At 45.4% G+C, this 14520-nt stretch overlaps 1 protein-coding gene across 2 annotated transcripts in view; it reads left to right on the top strand.

Annotated features, from left to right (window-relative positions):
• Positions 1-14520, top strand: part of Mob3b (MOB kinase activator 3B) — a 184703-nt gene that overhangs the window by 48454 nt on the left and 121729 nt on the right. The window contains exon 1 of one of the 2 annotated variants that reach the window (XM_037202494.1): positions 3420-3620. The exons of the other annotated variant lie outside the window; for it this stretch is intronic. The gene's annotated coding sequence lies outside the window, so the exon portion shown is untranslated. Of the gene's footprint in view, positions 1-3419; positions 3621-14520 lie in introns of those variants that run through there. 2 annotated transcript variants of the gene reach the window in all.

Raw genomic sequence — 14520 nt, 5'->3', positions numbered from 1 at the left:
CCTTCCACATTGATGCTATCTGGATTTTAACTACAAGTTGTTTGTAACTCCCTGATAATCTGGAAAAAGGGTATTTTTTTAACTATGGAGGTGATTATAAATGTACCAATGTATTTTGTATCTGTTTTGATCACCATTATTTCACTTTCTTTAAGGTACTTTATCCTAAAATAGATGGTTATTAATATCACAGGGGTCTTGATTATTTTGGTATGGTTATATAAATTTTCATTGTTGTTGTTTTCAAGACAGGGTCCCTCTGTATAGCCTTGGCTGTCTTGGAATGTGCTCTGTAGACAAGGCTGCTCTTGAACTCACAGAGATCTGCCTATCTCTGCCTCCTGAGTGCTGGGATTAAAGGCATATGCCACCATGCCTGGCTTGTATGGGTATATTTTATTTCTTCTCACTTTGGAGCAGTAATTTAGTTGGGTACAGAGAGTGGTTTGTTCATGACATTCTTTTGAAAAAGGTTTTTAAATAATTTTTTTACTACACTTATTTATTTTGTGTATATGTATGAATGTTTGTGGACATGAGAAGTCAGTTTTTTCCTCCCACCTTGTGGACTGAGGATTCAACTCATATTAGGCTTGGCAGCAGGCACCTTCACCCACTCACTGAGCTACTTTATTGGCCTGAAGGTGGTGTTTTATGCCATTCTGAATGTTATTCTCTTATATTCTGTTTTCCTTTGTGTCACTGATGTAAAATCAGTTGGCAATCTGAATGCCGTTATTAGGTTAGCAATTTATCTTGCTCTTATTGTTTTTGTGATTCTCTGTAGATTTGACTTTCTGCAGTTTTTTTTAACTGTGTATGTGTGTGTTTAAATTCTGCTTTCTATTTGTAATTTTCTCACTCAACACATTTTAAGGGGCTGGAGTGATTAATAGCATTTGCCTCAGTGATTAAGAGCATTTGCTGTCTTGCGCTGGACCAAAGACTGGTTCCCAGCATTCATGAATGGTGGTTCATGACTGCTCATAACTCTAGCTGCAAGAAATCTGATGCCTCTTCTAGCCACTAAAGATATCTATATACAGGTGCGCACATACCCACACACACATACACACATATATACACACACATACCCCCCACATACACACACACACACACACACACACACACACACACACACATACACACACTCACACATACCCACACACAGATACACACACACACACACACACACATCTTAAAAGAACACATTAAGAGAGAGTAGTAGGGTGAATGTAGTCAGATGTGTGAATTCACGGTTTTATACATAGTAAATATATTACTAAAATAACTTTAAAAAGACAGCAAGGACTAATATTTTAAAAGAACACTATATATTGCTTAAATTCTGTAAAATTCTCAGCCATTACTATTTCAGTTTTAATACTGCTTCTCTTATTTCCTGGGATTCAATTGAAATTTATGCTTTAATTTTCCTTGAATTTAATTTTTACATCCTGTAATTGTTATTTCATACATTTTCTCTTCTCTCTCTGCAACATTAAGATATTTTCTTTAGATCTATCTTCCACAACATTCTTTTTTCAACTTAGCTAACATGCAACTTTTCCCATTGTGTTTTTCCTCTTTTTCTTTCCTTTATTTTTGAGGTAAGGTTTCAGTCTGTAGCCCAGAATTCACTAAGTAGCTCAGACTTGCCCAAATCTCAAGGCAACACTCCTGTCTCAGTGACGAGAGTTCTAGGATTACAGGTGTGATTGCAGTACCTGGCTTGTATTGTAATTTTTAAAGTTTTGTGTATGAGCGGTCGAGATGACTCAGCTGATTAAGGTGCTTGCCACTCTAAGATCGATCCTTGGGACCCACAATGTAGGAGATCTGACTCCTTCATGTTGTCCTCTCCACACATGTCCACGCACTGACTCACTGACACAACCCCCCAAGGCAACCCCACCGCCTAAAATCAGTAAAATGTAATCAAATATAAACATAAAAGAATTCTACTTTCTTCTTTTTCCTTTCTCATAGAGGATAGTGCTTTTTATGTTTTCTCTTTTTGGTTAGGGACTTATTTTAAGCATGATTAGTGTATAGATCTTACAGATGATGGCTTTTCTCGTGCCTCAGCTCTTGGGGTGCTGTTTGTATGGCTTGCTGCGGACATGGCTTCTCCTCTGACTTTTTCAGATCTTTGTCTGATTTGTTCAGTAGGGATGGTTTATCCTGAGGGAGCCTTGTGAACCTTGAGCTATAAAGAAAGTATTCCTACTGAGCAATCTGAGTTTGCTTCTGCAAAGGTTTCTCTGGTCCAGGGAACGTTTTTATGGTGATATATTGGCTCAGGATTCTTGTGCAATCTAAACAGTGTAAATCTTGGTGACATGCTTATGCATGGCATTGGCTTGGTACTTGGTAGATGACCTCTGCATACTCTTGGGATGTGCTTTTTATTTAAATATGAAACTGTGGCAAAACACGATACAGACTTAGCCTGCTTCCTGGGGGACAGTGGTGATTTTTCTAGCTCTACTTCCATGTAGATGGAGTATTTCCAGAATTCTGATGGTGTAGTTTTGTCCTTCTGGCCTGTTTTCCTTGCATGGCTAAGGGCAATATCACCTGGCCTCCCTTGGGTATTTCAGTCTCAATCTAGGGCTGAGCATAGCTGGGCCATTCTTTGGCTTTCTAAGTTTATGAGGTACTTTCTTATGATGGTGGCCACCCTAGGTTATATTTTATATGTTTGGAATTGAAGGGGAATTCTGGTGAATTCAGTCTGACATTGATTTCTTTATAAAGCAAACATATTCACAAACTATTAATTACCTATTGTGTTCCTGGCTTTGCTATAGTTATTAGAGTGGAAGAGTGAACAACTCAAAGTTTTTGATCCCCTGGAAAGAAAGGCATAAATAATCATAGTAAGTAAAAATGTCATAAAATCAGATTAAGTTATGGAAATGAAGCAAGAAGGACCAGGTTGGATGGGTATATTTTATTTTGGATGGCAAAGGACCTTAGTCAGAGGCTTACAAAAAGAGATGAAGCATCGTGCGGATATTGGAGAGATTAATTAGCTCATGTTCTCCAAGAAGCAGGCACCAAGATGGGATTAACAATGCAAGAGAGTTTTAAAAGTTACTTTCCCCAACACTGTGACAAAATGCCTGACCAGAAGCCGTAAGAGCAGAAGGGTTCATTTTGGCTTATATTTCAAGGGGATACAGTCCATCATGGTGGGGAAAAGCATGACCCCAGGAGTGGGGGGCTGCTGGTCTTGCTGCATCTACAGCCATGAAGCACAAAGTGAACAGAAAGTTCACTTTTGGAAACATCTGTTCCCAAAACAGATGTTCAAACTACAACAGCAACCTCTTAGTTAAGATCCGAGGCCAGTGCACAAGGAAACTGTTAACCCCCCTCATTAAAAATTAACTAAGAATTTCAAAATGACTCTTAAAGAGCATGCCACGAAGTGCAAAGTCCTCCTGAAAGTGCTGTCTGAATGTGGGAGGAAAGAGGGAAGTAGCCGCTGAGACACTGGGGAATTCAGACTGCCCTGAGAGGAGGGGGAAGTTGAGCGGAAGCATCCTCCTGTCCTGCTGCCTGGAGATCCTGCCAAGGCTTTGGAGCGTCTTGGAGCTGAAGCCACCTGTTGGGTGAGTTCTCACCCCCAGAAGCAGCTTTGCTTTGGTGTCCTTGCCATGCTAAGTCATGCACTAGAGGGAGTGTCCCCTGGGAGGCACAGTAGCTGTTCCTGGCCCTTAGGCGCCTTGTAAGTTTGAAGACTATAAGGCACATTCCTGTGGCAGCCACACTGTGATTTCCTTTCAGGCAGAGTGAACAGTGATTCCAAAGCCTCTTGCTAGGGGTCGGATTATTTCCCCAGGTGAAAGCCTGACCGGCAGTACCTTGGAACGTGCCTTTATTTGGAAATAAGGGCGAGGTCCACTGGAGTAGAGGCTCTACTCTCAAGTGGCAGCGGCCTTCATAAGGAGTGAGATGTTTGAAGGTAGATATGCTCACGAGAACACCAGATGAAGATGAGAATAGAGATTGGAGCAATGAGTCTACACGGGACACTGGGGATTGCCAGCAAACCACATACGCAAGGAGAAAGACACAGGTCAGATGTTCCCTGGCACCGTCAGAGAGGGCGCAGTCCTGCCAACACACGGATTTCAGATTTCCATAAATGAGACAATGCCTTTCCATTTTAGAAGCCAAGTGCTTTTTCGAGGCTCTGTTAGCAGCAGCCCTAGCAAAGTAACAGAGGCCTGAAGTGATAGCAGATTTTATGTGTTGTGGAAACATTGAGGAGGGCAGTGAAGAGGAACCAAGTAAAGGGAGAACTGGAGAGGCAGGAGAGGTGTCGGGGATGGGTAGGATCTGTATAACAGGCTTCATGAGTTAACAGAGTGACTCGGGCTTTTGTTCTGAGAATGGTGGGAAGCCTTTTGGGCTTCAGAGAGTGGAGTCCCCTGATTTCACTTATATTTCTTTCTTTCTTTCCTTTTTCTTTTCTTTTTTTTTTTTTGGTTTTTCGAGACAGGGTTTCTCTGCGTAGCTTTGCGCCTTTCCTGGAACTCACTTGGTAGCCCAGGCTGGCCTTGAACTCACAGAGATCCGTCTGCCTCTGCCTCCCAAGTGCTGGGATTAAAGGTGTGTGCCACCACCGCCCGGCTTCACTTATATTTCTAAAGTACCTGATCTGGAAACAAACTGTAGAGGAAAAGCAGATGCAGAGAAGTCCATCATGGAATCAGTGAAGGGAGAGAGTAGGGGCTCACACTCACTGTGTGGGTGGTATGAAAGTGTGAGATGTGATGTCAACTCAAAGGTAGACTCTATAATGTGTGGAAGGGCTGGATAAGCAGTGTGAAGGAGAAGAGTCAGGAGTGTGTGTGTGTGTGTGTGTGTGTGTGTGTGTGTGTGTGTGTGTTTATACACATATACGAATATACACTAGTACAGAACAACTAGAATTCTTTCTGAGCCTGGAACTGGGTGAGGTGAGGAGCTTGTCTGGAGTGCACAGGAATGGAATGTTTTAGAAGTAGCATCTTGTTTTGTACTGCCCCCCACCCAGCACCCCAGCTTTTATTGGCTTCTTTCAGTATCACGGCAGAGGTGTTAACCTCATTGTATTCTGAGGACTAGCCAATATTTCTTGAATGGTTGCACTACTCTGGAACTAGCTCCCTCTGGATGGACTTCTGTGTTGTCTCCCTCCTTGTGTGTGGCTGTTGTCAGTGATGCTTAAATAGGTGTGTTTATCTACCGCTTCAGGAAAACAGTAGTCCTCCAACTTAGTGGCTCAAGAGCAACGCTAATTATTTCACAGTTTCCGCAGGTCAAATGTGATAGTACTACTAGGTTAAGCATTGCTTGAGAGAAGCATCTTAAGCTGCTTCTGACGTCCTCAGTGGTCACCAGCAGGATACAGCTCCTAGTGGACCTCCATTTCTCACTGCCCATTAACTGGTCAGTCCTTTGCCATGTGAATTTCTTGGTAGAACCACAACATGACTGCTATTTTTTTTTCAAAGTAAGCAAGAAAGAGTGGAAGAGTATTTGAACAAAATAGAAGCCACAGTTCTTACAGCCCAATCATCGAAGTGTTTCATCTTGCTGGCACTCAGTCACTAGAGGGAAGTCACTAGGTCCACATTCACTAAACAGAGCACTACACTAGGGTATAGATGCTAGGGGCAGAGATCGCTGAGTTCCATCTTAGAAACCTGCCCGCAACAATAACCCTATACACTTGTTTTCAATAGATTTGCCAAGGGAACAAAAAGCACTTGTAGGGGACATGGCTTTGAGGTAAAATACTGGCCTGCTGTACATTTTAAGGACCCGAGTTTGGATCTCTAGCCCCCAGGTAAAAGCTGAGCCTGGCAGTGCCCACCTGTAATACTAGCACTGGGGAGCAAAGGCTGGCAGATCTCAGAGGCCCCCAGACAGCTGCCTAGCAGAAATTGTAAGTTCCAGGTTTGGTGAGAGACCCTGTCTCAAAAATTAAAAAAAAAAAAAAAAATGTGAAGAAACAATTGAGGACACATCGTTCTCTGGCTGCCTCAAACATCCGGTTGTGTAAGTGCACCATCGTGCACACATACACATTTTAAGATTTCATCTGGATGGCATGCTAGACCACATTTGTAATCTAACACTTGGGGAAGTGGACATCCTCAGCTGTTAGACAAAGCAAGTTTGAGGTGACCCTGAGAGCTATAAAACCCCAAGTCTTAAAAGTCTCGTATAGATCTGCTTTCTTTACAAAGGTTGCATTCTGGACATCCAGTTCATTTTGATTTTTTTCCCCCTGCTATTTCCTCCTCTGAGGGCAAGATGCCTCGAAAGAGGCTTTGACAGATTTTGTCACAATCATCTCAACTTCCTGGCTTTCTTTTTCCTACCCCTCCAAAATGTTCTAGAACAGGAAATAGTGGTGTGTCTTATGACACAAAAGTGTCAGCCAGTACATGCCATGCCTGTCATCTTGGTAGCTAGTCTAGGTTACGATGACCTGGGCTGGGCCATGAAAAAATCCTTGTCTTTACTTGTTTACTGGCTTTGGGTTAGATTTATTCCGCCGGCCTTGAGGAAGGGGATAAACATCTATGACTTGGCCAGGGAGTTAGGTGGGCCGGTGATGTCAAGGGAGACACACTGAGTCATCTAAGTATCATTGCTCTCGAGCTTCCTGGAGTCCATGGAGTGGGAGGCACAATCTTGTTAACTCAAGTCACAAAACTAAGTTTTGCTAAAGGACCCTTCTCTGTTTACTCCAAAATGCATGGAAGAAATACAGATACATGTAAGAATTCCTGCATTTTCTTCCCACACAATTTGAGCTCTGTAGAGCTAAACACATCCCAATCCTAGACTTAGGTAAGGGAATTGTCATTCCAAATGTCTATGGGTCATAGTTCAGTCTGCTATAGCTAAGTATCATAAGCCAGATGACTTATGAACAACAGACATTTAATCTATAGTTCCAAGATTAGGGTGTCAACATGGCTTCATTCTCATGTGGGCCTTCTTAGGGGCAACAGAGCTCTCTGGCATCCCTTTTATAAGGAAACCAGCCCCACTTTTGAAGGGGGATCCCTTATGACATGATTACTTTCCAAAGGCCTCACCTCCAAACACTGCCACATCCAGAGTTAGGATTTTTAGTACGTAAAATTCAACAGGTATAATTACTGTGGCTATTAGATTAGTGCCTCACATGAGGGCTTGGTCTCCCTTAGAAGCCTCCCAAATGAACTGCAAGCTGCCCCATCTCCTTCCTGTTATCTGCAAGTTGTGGAGCTGGGGGTATTGAATGGCTTCTGATCAAGTTGGGGGACCATCTTGACGGGAATTTTCATCAACAATCCCTGTGTAAGGGTTAACATTAGGTGGAGAAGGAGGTGCAATTTGCCACACATTCTGCCTTTGCCTTTGGCTTCGAAGTTTGGGCCTTGCAAGCCAAAAGGCCATGTGGCTTCTTTGGATAATGTTGAGTTTAAGAACCTAGGTCTCAGGTGTCTGTTTCATCTCTCCGTGATTGCTCAGGAAGCCACCCTGGCTGACTCTGGCAGCACACACCTTTAATACCAGTTCTTAGACAGAGGCAGGTGGATCTCTATGAGTTCACGGCTAGCCTGGTCTATGTAGTGCCAGCTCCGTGTACGGAGCAAGTTCCAGGCCAGCCTGCGCTACATAATGAGACCTCATTAATAAAAGAAGGCCACTCCTTTCTAGGTGCCTTACCAACCAGAACCTTGGCCCTTCCATGTCTGTGCCCTGTAAGCTGTGTCCAGAGAGCAAGGCTTTCTAAACCCTCCATGTCCCAGCATGACCTTACTCTCCCCCACTTGCCTCTCTCAGACTCCAGGACAGGTCGTCCTCACATTTCACAAGATTACTCTGCTAGATGAGAAAAACGTGCACTTTATTCAGACAGCAAGGCGAGTCGTGGGGATTGCATTCCCTGAAGAAATCAGAAGCCAAGTGTAGAAAACTTTCAAAGTTGAAATAAATCAGGGCTCCTTGGCCATGCTGCCCTACACTGTCAGGGTTTCTTTTTCCAGAAGCTGCTATGAAATAGGGTATATCGGAAGGGATCAAAAAGGGACCATCTCATTGTATCATCTCTTAGAATCTGAAAAATCTGTAGCATCTGGGACTAGCTTTCTGATTTAAAATATAAATGTTTGCAAATGCTTCTATCTTGCTTGGTTCTGTAAAGATCTGCATTTGAGATGTGCTAAAGTGACTTTTAGACACTTCCCCCCCCCCAATGCCAAGTCTGACTGTCTTGTCTTTCTGGTACTCTGAGGTCATTCATCACTTTTGCTTATATTGGGTCTTTGATTTTTTTTTAATTGACTAAAATTGGTACAAAAACTGCTTGGGTCATCAGATTTTTTATGGAAACCTATGACATCTTTTCAGAGTTTTTAAAATAAATAAATAAATAAATAAATAAATAAATAAATAAATAAAGTGTCAGTTAAAGAGAATAGGAGGCCAGGTGTGGTGGCACTTACCTTTAATCCCAGCACATGGGAGGAGGCAGAGGTGGGCAGGTGGATCATTGCTGACTTCCAGGCCTGCCTGGGCTACATTCTGAGACTCTGGAGAGAGAAAGAGAGGGGGGTAAGGAAGGAGAGGAGAGGGGAGGGGAGGGGAGAGAATGAACCATTACCTAACACTTGCCTTAGTCTCCTTGTTAGGCACAGGATGCTTTCCTAGGACTGTGCGTCTCACCTCCTCTTTCTGAGAACAAACAGTGGGGCACCCTAATGCAGGCGCGCCCTCATTACCACATATTAGTGAAGGTAGAATTTAAAATGGAAAAGAAGCCAATGCATGTGGCGTCCTGGACTCTTGCTTGGACCCAAAATAAAGCGAGTCCTCGCTGCAGGGTTTGGCTGAGCCTGGTGTCTTTGGCGGCTGCCGTTTTCCGTGGCTCCGCCGAAGCAGACACTTCCCTTGGCGAAGTTCCTGTGGCCTCTGGAGACTTTTAAGGACGTTTCTCTCCTCCTGCAGCCTTTAGTGTTTTTCAGAAGAGCGGTGGCACCCTGACTTGTCACTGAAAAGTAGTGTGGGAAAAACAAATAAAACTACCCAAGGAATAAAGGAGGAAACCCCAAACACCTCCCCTAGACAATGAAAAACCTCGTCCTTTACCTCAGTTGTGTGAGGCAAATGTTTCCACGCCAGTCAGAGCAGAAACTGTGAGGCACTCTTCCTCTTTGATTTTTTTTTTTTTTTGGTCCTATTTTTAACATTCTTTGGCAAGTCTACACATCTTGGTTACATAAGAAAATCAAAATTAAGATGTTTCGTATTTTAAAAGCATGCCTTGACTCAGGATGAGTTTTGCTGGCGCTGCCATGGAAGTGCGAATTCCTGATCTTAAATAATAAGCACACATGTCCAGTAAACAAAAACTATCTGGAGGCTTCTCTCATGTCGCCATGGCAGCTCCCTAGCCTGTGCTCCCCCCCCCCCCCCGGTGGACCACTGGTTGGCTTGCTAACTGTGGCTAAGGGAGGTGCCAGCCAACTGGCTGTAACCGGAAAGGTGCTGTTCCTCTTCCCGGTGCAGGGACAAGGTGGCTCACCCTCCTCTACAGTTCCACTGATGGCCTACAGCGCTTCAGACCAGCGGCTGGCCTTCGCTTAGCATCTTGACGGAGCAACACTGAAATCCACGGGCTATGCTCGCCCTAGAGTGTGATCTGAGATAGGGAAAAGGGAAGCCTCTGCTGTCTGCCTTTGAGGTGGACTAGAAGGAAGGACACTTATATTTTAGGAAGTTAAGTATTACATTAACGACAAGAATTTAAGCTGTTAACATACTGAGAGTGCGCCCGGTGGGTGCAAATGCTTTGTTGGGATGATGTTAATTCTCAGAACACACGAGGCAAGTACCTTCGTTATCTCTGTTTTTAAGAGGAGCAAGGCGAAGGTTAATGATGGGATGTAATAAGCTCAGGCGCCAGCCGCTGTGGGAATCAAATCCCAGCATCCCCGTGCGCCAATCTCAGGCGCACAATTCAGCATCCAGTCTGTAGGATGCTGATGCTGCAGATGCAGAGGACAAGGAAGGACTGAGCTGTCCCCTCCGTGGGTGATGGAGCTGACGCACCAGCAGCGGGGAGACTGTACTTAGTTCTCAGCGTGGTTCAGGGTAGCCCTCCCGCTGTCCATGGACTTGGGCTGTCGTTCTTTCTCCTGGAATTTCAGATCCTCACATGACGTTTCCATCTCACCTGTGTCTGAGTTTGGCCCAGGCCTGCTGTGTCAGCCCCCTGACTCAGAGTTCTTACATACTAGAAAGCATTCCAGTCAACCCATTCAGAGAGGGGAGGGGAGGACTTAGGAGGGCTGTATTTTAAACATGTACCTCAGGTGATCACCGTGTTTCTGAGGGGCTAGAGACAAGACCCAAGGAAACTTGTTTGTTGGCAGAAAACTGGTTCAGGGTGAACGAGGGTTACGTATTTTCGAGTCAGCAGCTACCACCTTCTACCCAAGTCCTCAGAGGCGGAGAAAAGTGAACGAGTGAAAGGAGAAATGGAGGCGGGGCTCGGGGAAAAGTACAATTCAAGAACAGAGTCAAAATGTAGATATTTACAGAGGAGCAAGGGTTAAGAATTAGCAATGAGAGGGTGACCTGGAACAAGGGTCTGGAGGGGATGCACTGTCTACTCAGGAGGCAGGGTGTGGCTGAAGCTGCTTTGATGGACTGGGACTCATGGGTGGCAGGGGAGCTCTGACTAGAGATGAACCACATATTGAGGCATTAGGTATGAGGAAAGAGAATGGTTTGAACTGTTGGGTGTAGAGGAGAGGCACACACGCAGTGCTCAGGGCAAAGCAGCCAAGAACAGCTTCCTCACCGTGAGGTAAAGACAGGCCATTGGTAGGTGGCAGAAACTCCACAGGCCTTGGAGGCTGGTCAAGGACAGAGGAAAACAGGTGGACTCCAGGGGCCTCGGGGGTTATCTGGATGACAAAGACAAACCTCCAGGATCTTGGAGGTATGTGAATAAGGGCTGGGAGGGGCTGGACTCTGTGCTCCCATTGCTGAGAGGAGAATTTCTATGTTTTTAACATCACAGATGCCCTCTGTATGACTTCATTTGAGTGGAGAGGGAAAATGTTATATTGCTTTAAATGGCTTAAAAAGCACCAGAGGTTAAGAAGAAATCTATAAGTCAGTCAATCAGCCAGCCAGTAACTGCTTACCTTCTTAACTAACGACAAGCTACTCTGGGCAGTTTTGTAGGGTATTACTCATCACCCTCCCCGTAAGTGCTTAAGAGGCTCATATGCAGAGTGAGAACACTGAAGGCTGACTTCTCAGCCCCAGGTCTGTCATAACTGCTGGCCTTTAAAAATTCACTTTCCTGGGCATTAGGTGGGCTTGGTTTTTATTTTACACAAATTAAGAAGTTGGATTGAATTAAACAAGTTTTCAAGAGACCTTCCTGTTGCAAAAATCTTGTCAGTAACGATTCCCTGTCATGCTTGTGGGAGTGGGTATGAGGATCAGAACTCGAGGGAGACCCCTATCAGGATGCCGGTTAGAGGCACAGACGTTGTGGGGCCAGGGGAGGAGGCAGATGCAGCAGCGAGAGCCTGAGGGAGAGCAACAGTTCATACTGTGGAGTTCGCTGTTACAAAAGTGATGGAGACAAACAGGCAGGCTCACCGCTAGACGCCGTTCACAACCCCACAGAAAGGTCTGTGCAAAGATCTACCCTAAGGGTTTGCTGGTGGTGGTGTTTTTGGGGTGTGTGTGTGATGCATGGGGTTGGGGTGCACATGGACAGAGAGGCCTGAGGAGATCACTCTCTCTCCTTCTCTACCACTCACAGGGCCTCTTTCTGAACCTGGAGGAGCTACCCCACCCCCCACCCCGCCTTGCTTGTTTTCTCTTCTTTTCCACTAGGCTAGTTGGCCGCTGAGCCCCGGTGATGAGCTCTCTTTTCTCTACTCCCCAGAGATGAGGTTGCCGGTGTGTGTGGCCATATCTGGCTTTTACACAGGTTCGGGAGATCCAGACCAAGGTCCTCATGCTTGTACATGTTCTTAGCCACGGAGCCATCTCCCAGCCCTTATCCTATATTTTTCAAGTCTTAGAGCTGTGCGCTTGTCCGGAGGGGTTGACTTCTTACCGGCTGTTGCAACATGAAAATATGTCAGCTGTTTACACTGACCTGGAAAACAGCATGTCCAGTGACCCTGCTGCTGACCTTTGCAAGAGGTCTCTGTTTTCTGAAAGGGTTTCTTTTGTAGATTGTGAATCATGAGTATGGGAGCATGGTTCTTCTCTTGGTGGGAGAGAGAACTGTTTATCTGCCTGGTACTTGATCAGCGATTGTTCAGATAAATGGTTTAACCACAAAGGGCTCCTGAGTTCTATTTTGCTGTCCTGTGTAAAGTACTTGTGCTGGAGTTATCTAAGGAGTGACTGGCCGCAGGAAGTGGAGCGCATAGTGGAATGTAAAGTCATGAGTGAGCGAGCGGACCAGATGCTGAGGGTGGGTGGATACGTGCAGTGGACCAGATGCTGCCGGCCACAAACGAGCAGCATGCACCGGCCATCTCTTCCTCTTTCTCTGCCTCTGTCCTCCTACTTCTTCACCATGACTGGAGCTGAGAAAGAGAGTTTTGAGAAAACTGAGGCAAAGCAAAAGAGCTGCTTTACCTGGAGGGCTGGAAGGTTTTCCCAGTCCCTGTGGAGAACACTTCCCTTCTGGTATCAGGTTGCTGGACAGAGGTCACATAACTAGAGCCTGGGCCTGTGAGACCTGGAGCTGACTCACAAATGAGATGTACTCTGCTCTGGGTAATTCCCGCCCAGAGTGCTGGCAGCTGGGCAGCCTCTGGGATAAATGCACCCTGTGACCAGGTCGTCTCTCAACAAAGAAAACTCATGAGAAAACTGTGCTTCCTATCGTGTGGCGACCCAGCTTCCACAGACGAGGAAGTTATGATGTAAAGTCCTCCCTGAGTTTTGCCACAGGTCTCTGCTGAAAAACAGCTAACTTGGTGTGGACAAGTCAGTCTGCACAGCTTCACACCGAGTCTCCAGGGCCCCCAATAAACAAAGAAATGCTTTCTACCTGGCTTCGAGGACGTTGATAAGAAAAGCAGATGTTAAATTAAACTACAGAACAACAAAAGGAGACCTTCCCAGTCTTATAAAACTAACCACCACCACCAATTAAAAAAAACCCAAAATACCCTTTTGGGGGGGGGCACAACAAGGACTATGTAGCCCAGACTACCCTTGAACTCTCAATCATGCTGCCTCAGCCACCTCAGGGCTTGGATTACAGATGTGCACCAACACACTTGACCTCAACTTTGTTATAGAAACGCAGTGCCATAGTTAGCGTTAGTTTCCAGTTTGACACACCTGCAAAGAAGGAGCCTCCACTGAGGAGCTGCCTCCGTCAGATCGGTCTGTGGGTCATTTCCTTAACTGCCAGTCGCTATAGGGGGCGCCAACCCTGGGCTTGTGGTCCTGGATTATATAAGGAAGGTAACTGTGCAAGTCACAGGAAGCAAGTCAGGGAGCAGCGTTCCTCAGCTGTCCGCTTCAGTTCCTGCCTCAGAGTTCCTCCCTTAGCTTCCTCCGATGACGGACTGTAACCTGTAAGCCAAAGAAACCCTTTCTTGGTCATGGTTGGCCATGTTTATCACAGCAACAGAGACTAAAGAAGTCAAGTGGAAAATACAGCCCCAGATCTGTAGCTGACAGGCCTGTGAACCCAAAGCCCAAATGTACCTGTATTTCTCCTTGCAGTGGTAGAGAAAGTGGCCTCTTCCATTCAAGTGTCAGGGAATTGGGCAGCAAGAAATAGCCTACTTCCTGAAGGTAGACACTTCTCAAGAGGAAGAAAAGTAAGGCTGAGTCAGCTGAGCATGCCTAGCTTATTATTCTCATAGTTAGCAATTAAACAGTGTCTTCTTCTTCCCTGAGGTAACTCTAGGACAGGGGTAGTCTAGTAGTCGGCTTTTAGGGGAAATTCTTCTTCATAAAAACCTCAAGTGAGCAAATGATGCTGCCCCACAGCACAGTCCAAGCTTGGTACATTGAAGGCCGAGATGATGAAGTCTCACAGGGGTTAAGTCAAAGAACAGACCAGATGATGTCTGGGGCTCCTACATATCTTGAAGCTTGAGACCTGGTAATGTGAGACATCTGGGTCAATATATTTAATACTTGTCGCTTGCCTGCCTTTACTCACCTTGCCTCCTCTGTCCCCAAGACACACCGTGATACGGGTGTCGGTACCTCATGTAACCAAGCGAGTAACTAGTCCACAGACAAAGCATGGATGCAAGCCCACATCTCTGTGGCTCTGAAATTGGGGTTGGTGCCCCCCATCCCCTCCCCTTTGTGATTGTTATAGGGTTGGCAGTTATATGTAGGACTCCATTTTCTTCCTTGTTTTTACTTGTTTTGGACATGTTCAGGAGGCTAGAGTAGATAGCCCATGAATTATTTGTGTCCCTTTTCACTCAGGCTTATCTGCTTCCT

The sequence above is a fragment of the Peromyscus leucopus genome, chromosome 2 (assembly GCF_004664715.2).
Source record: "Peromyscus leucopus breed LL Stock chromosome 2, UCI_PerLeu_2.1, whole genome shotgun sequence".
Lineage (NCBI taxonomy): Eukaryota > Metazoa > Chordata > Mammalia > Rodentia > Cricetidae > Peromyscus > Peromyscus leucopus.
This window is presented reverse-complemented; position numbering and strand designations above follow the sequence as displayed.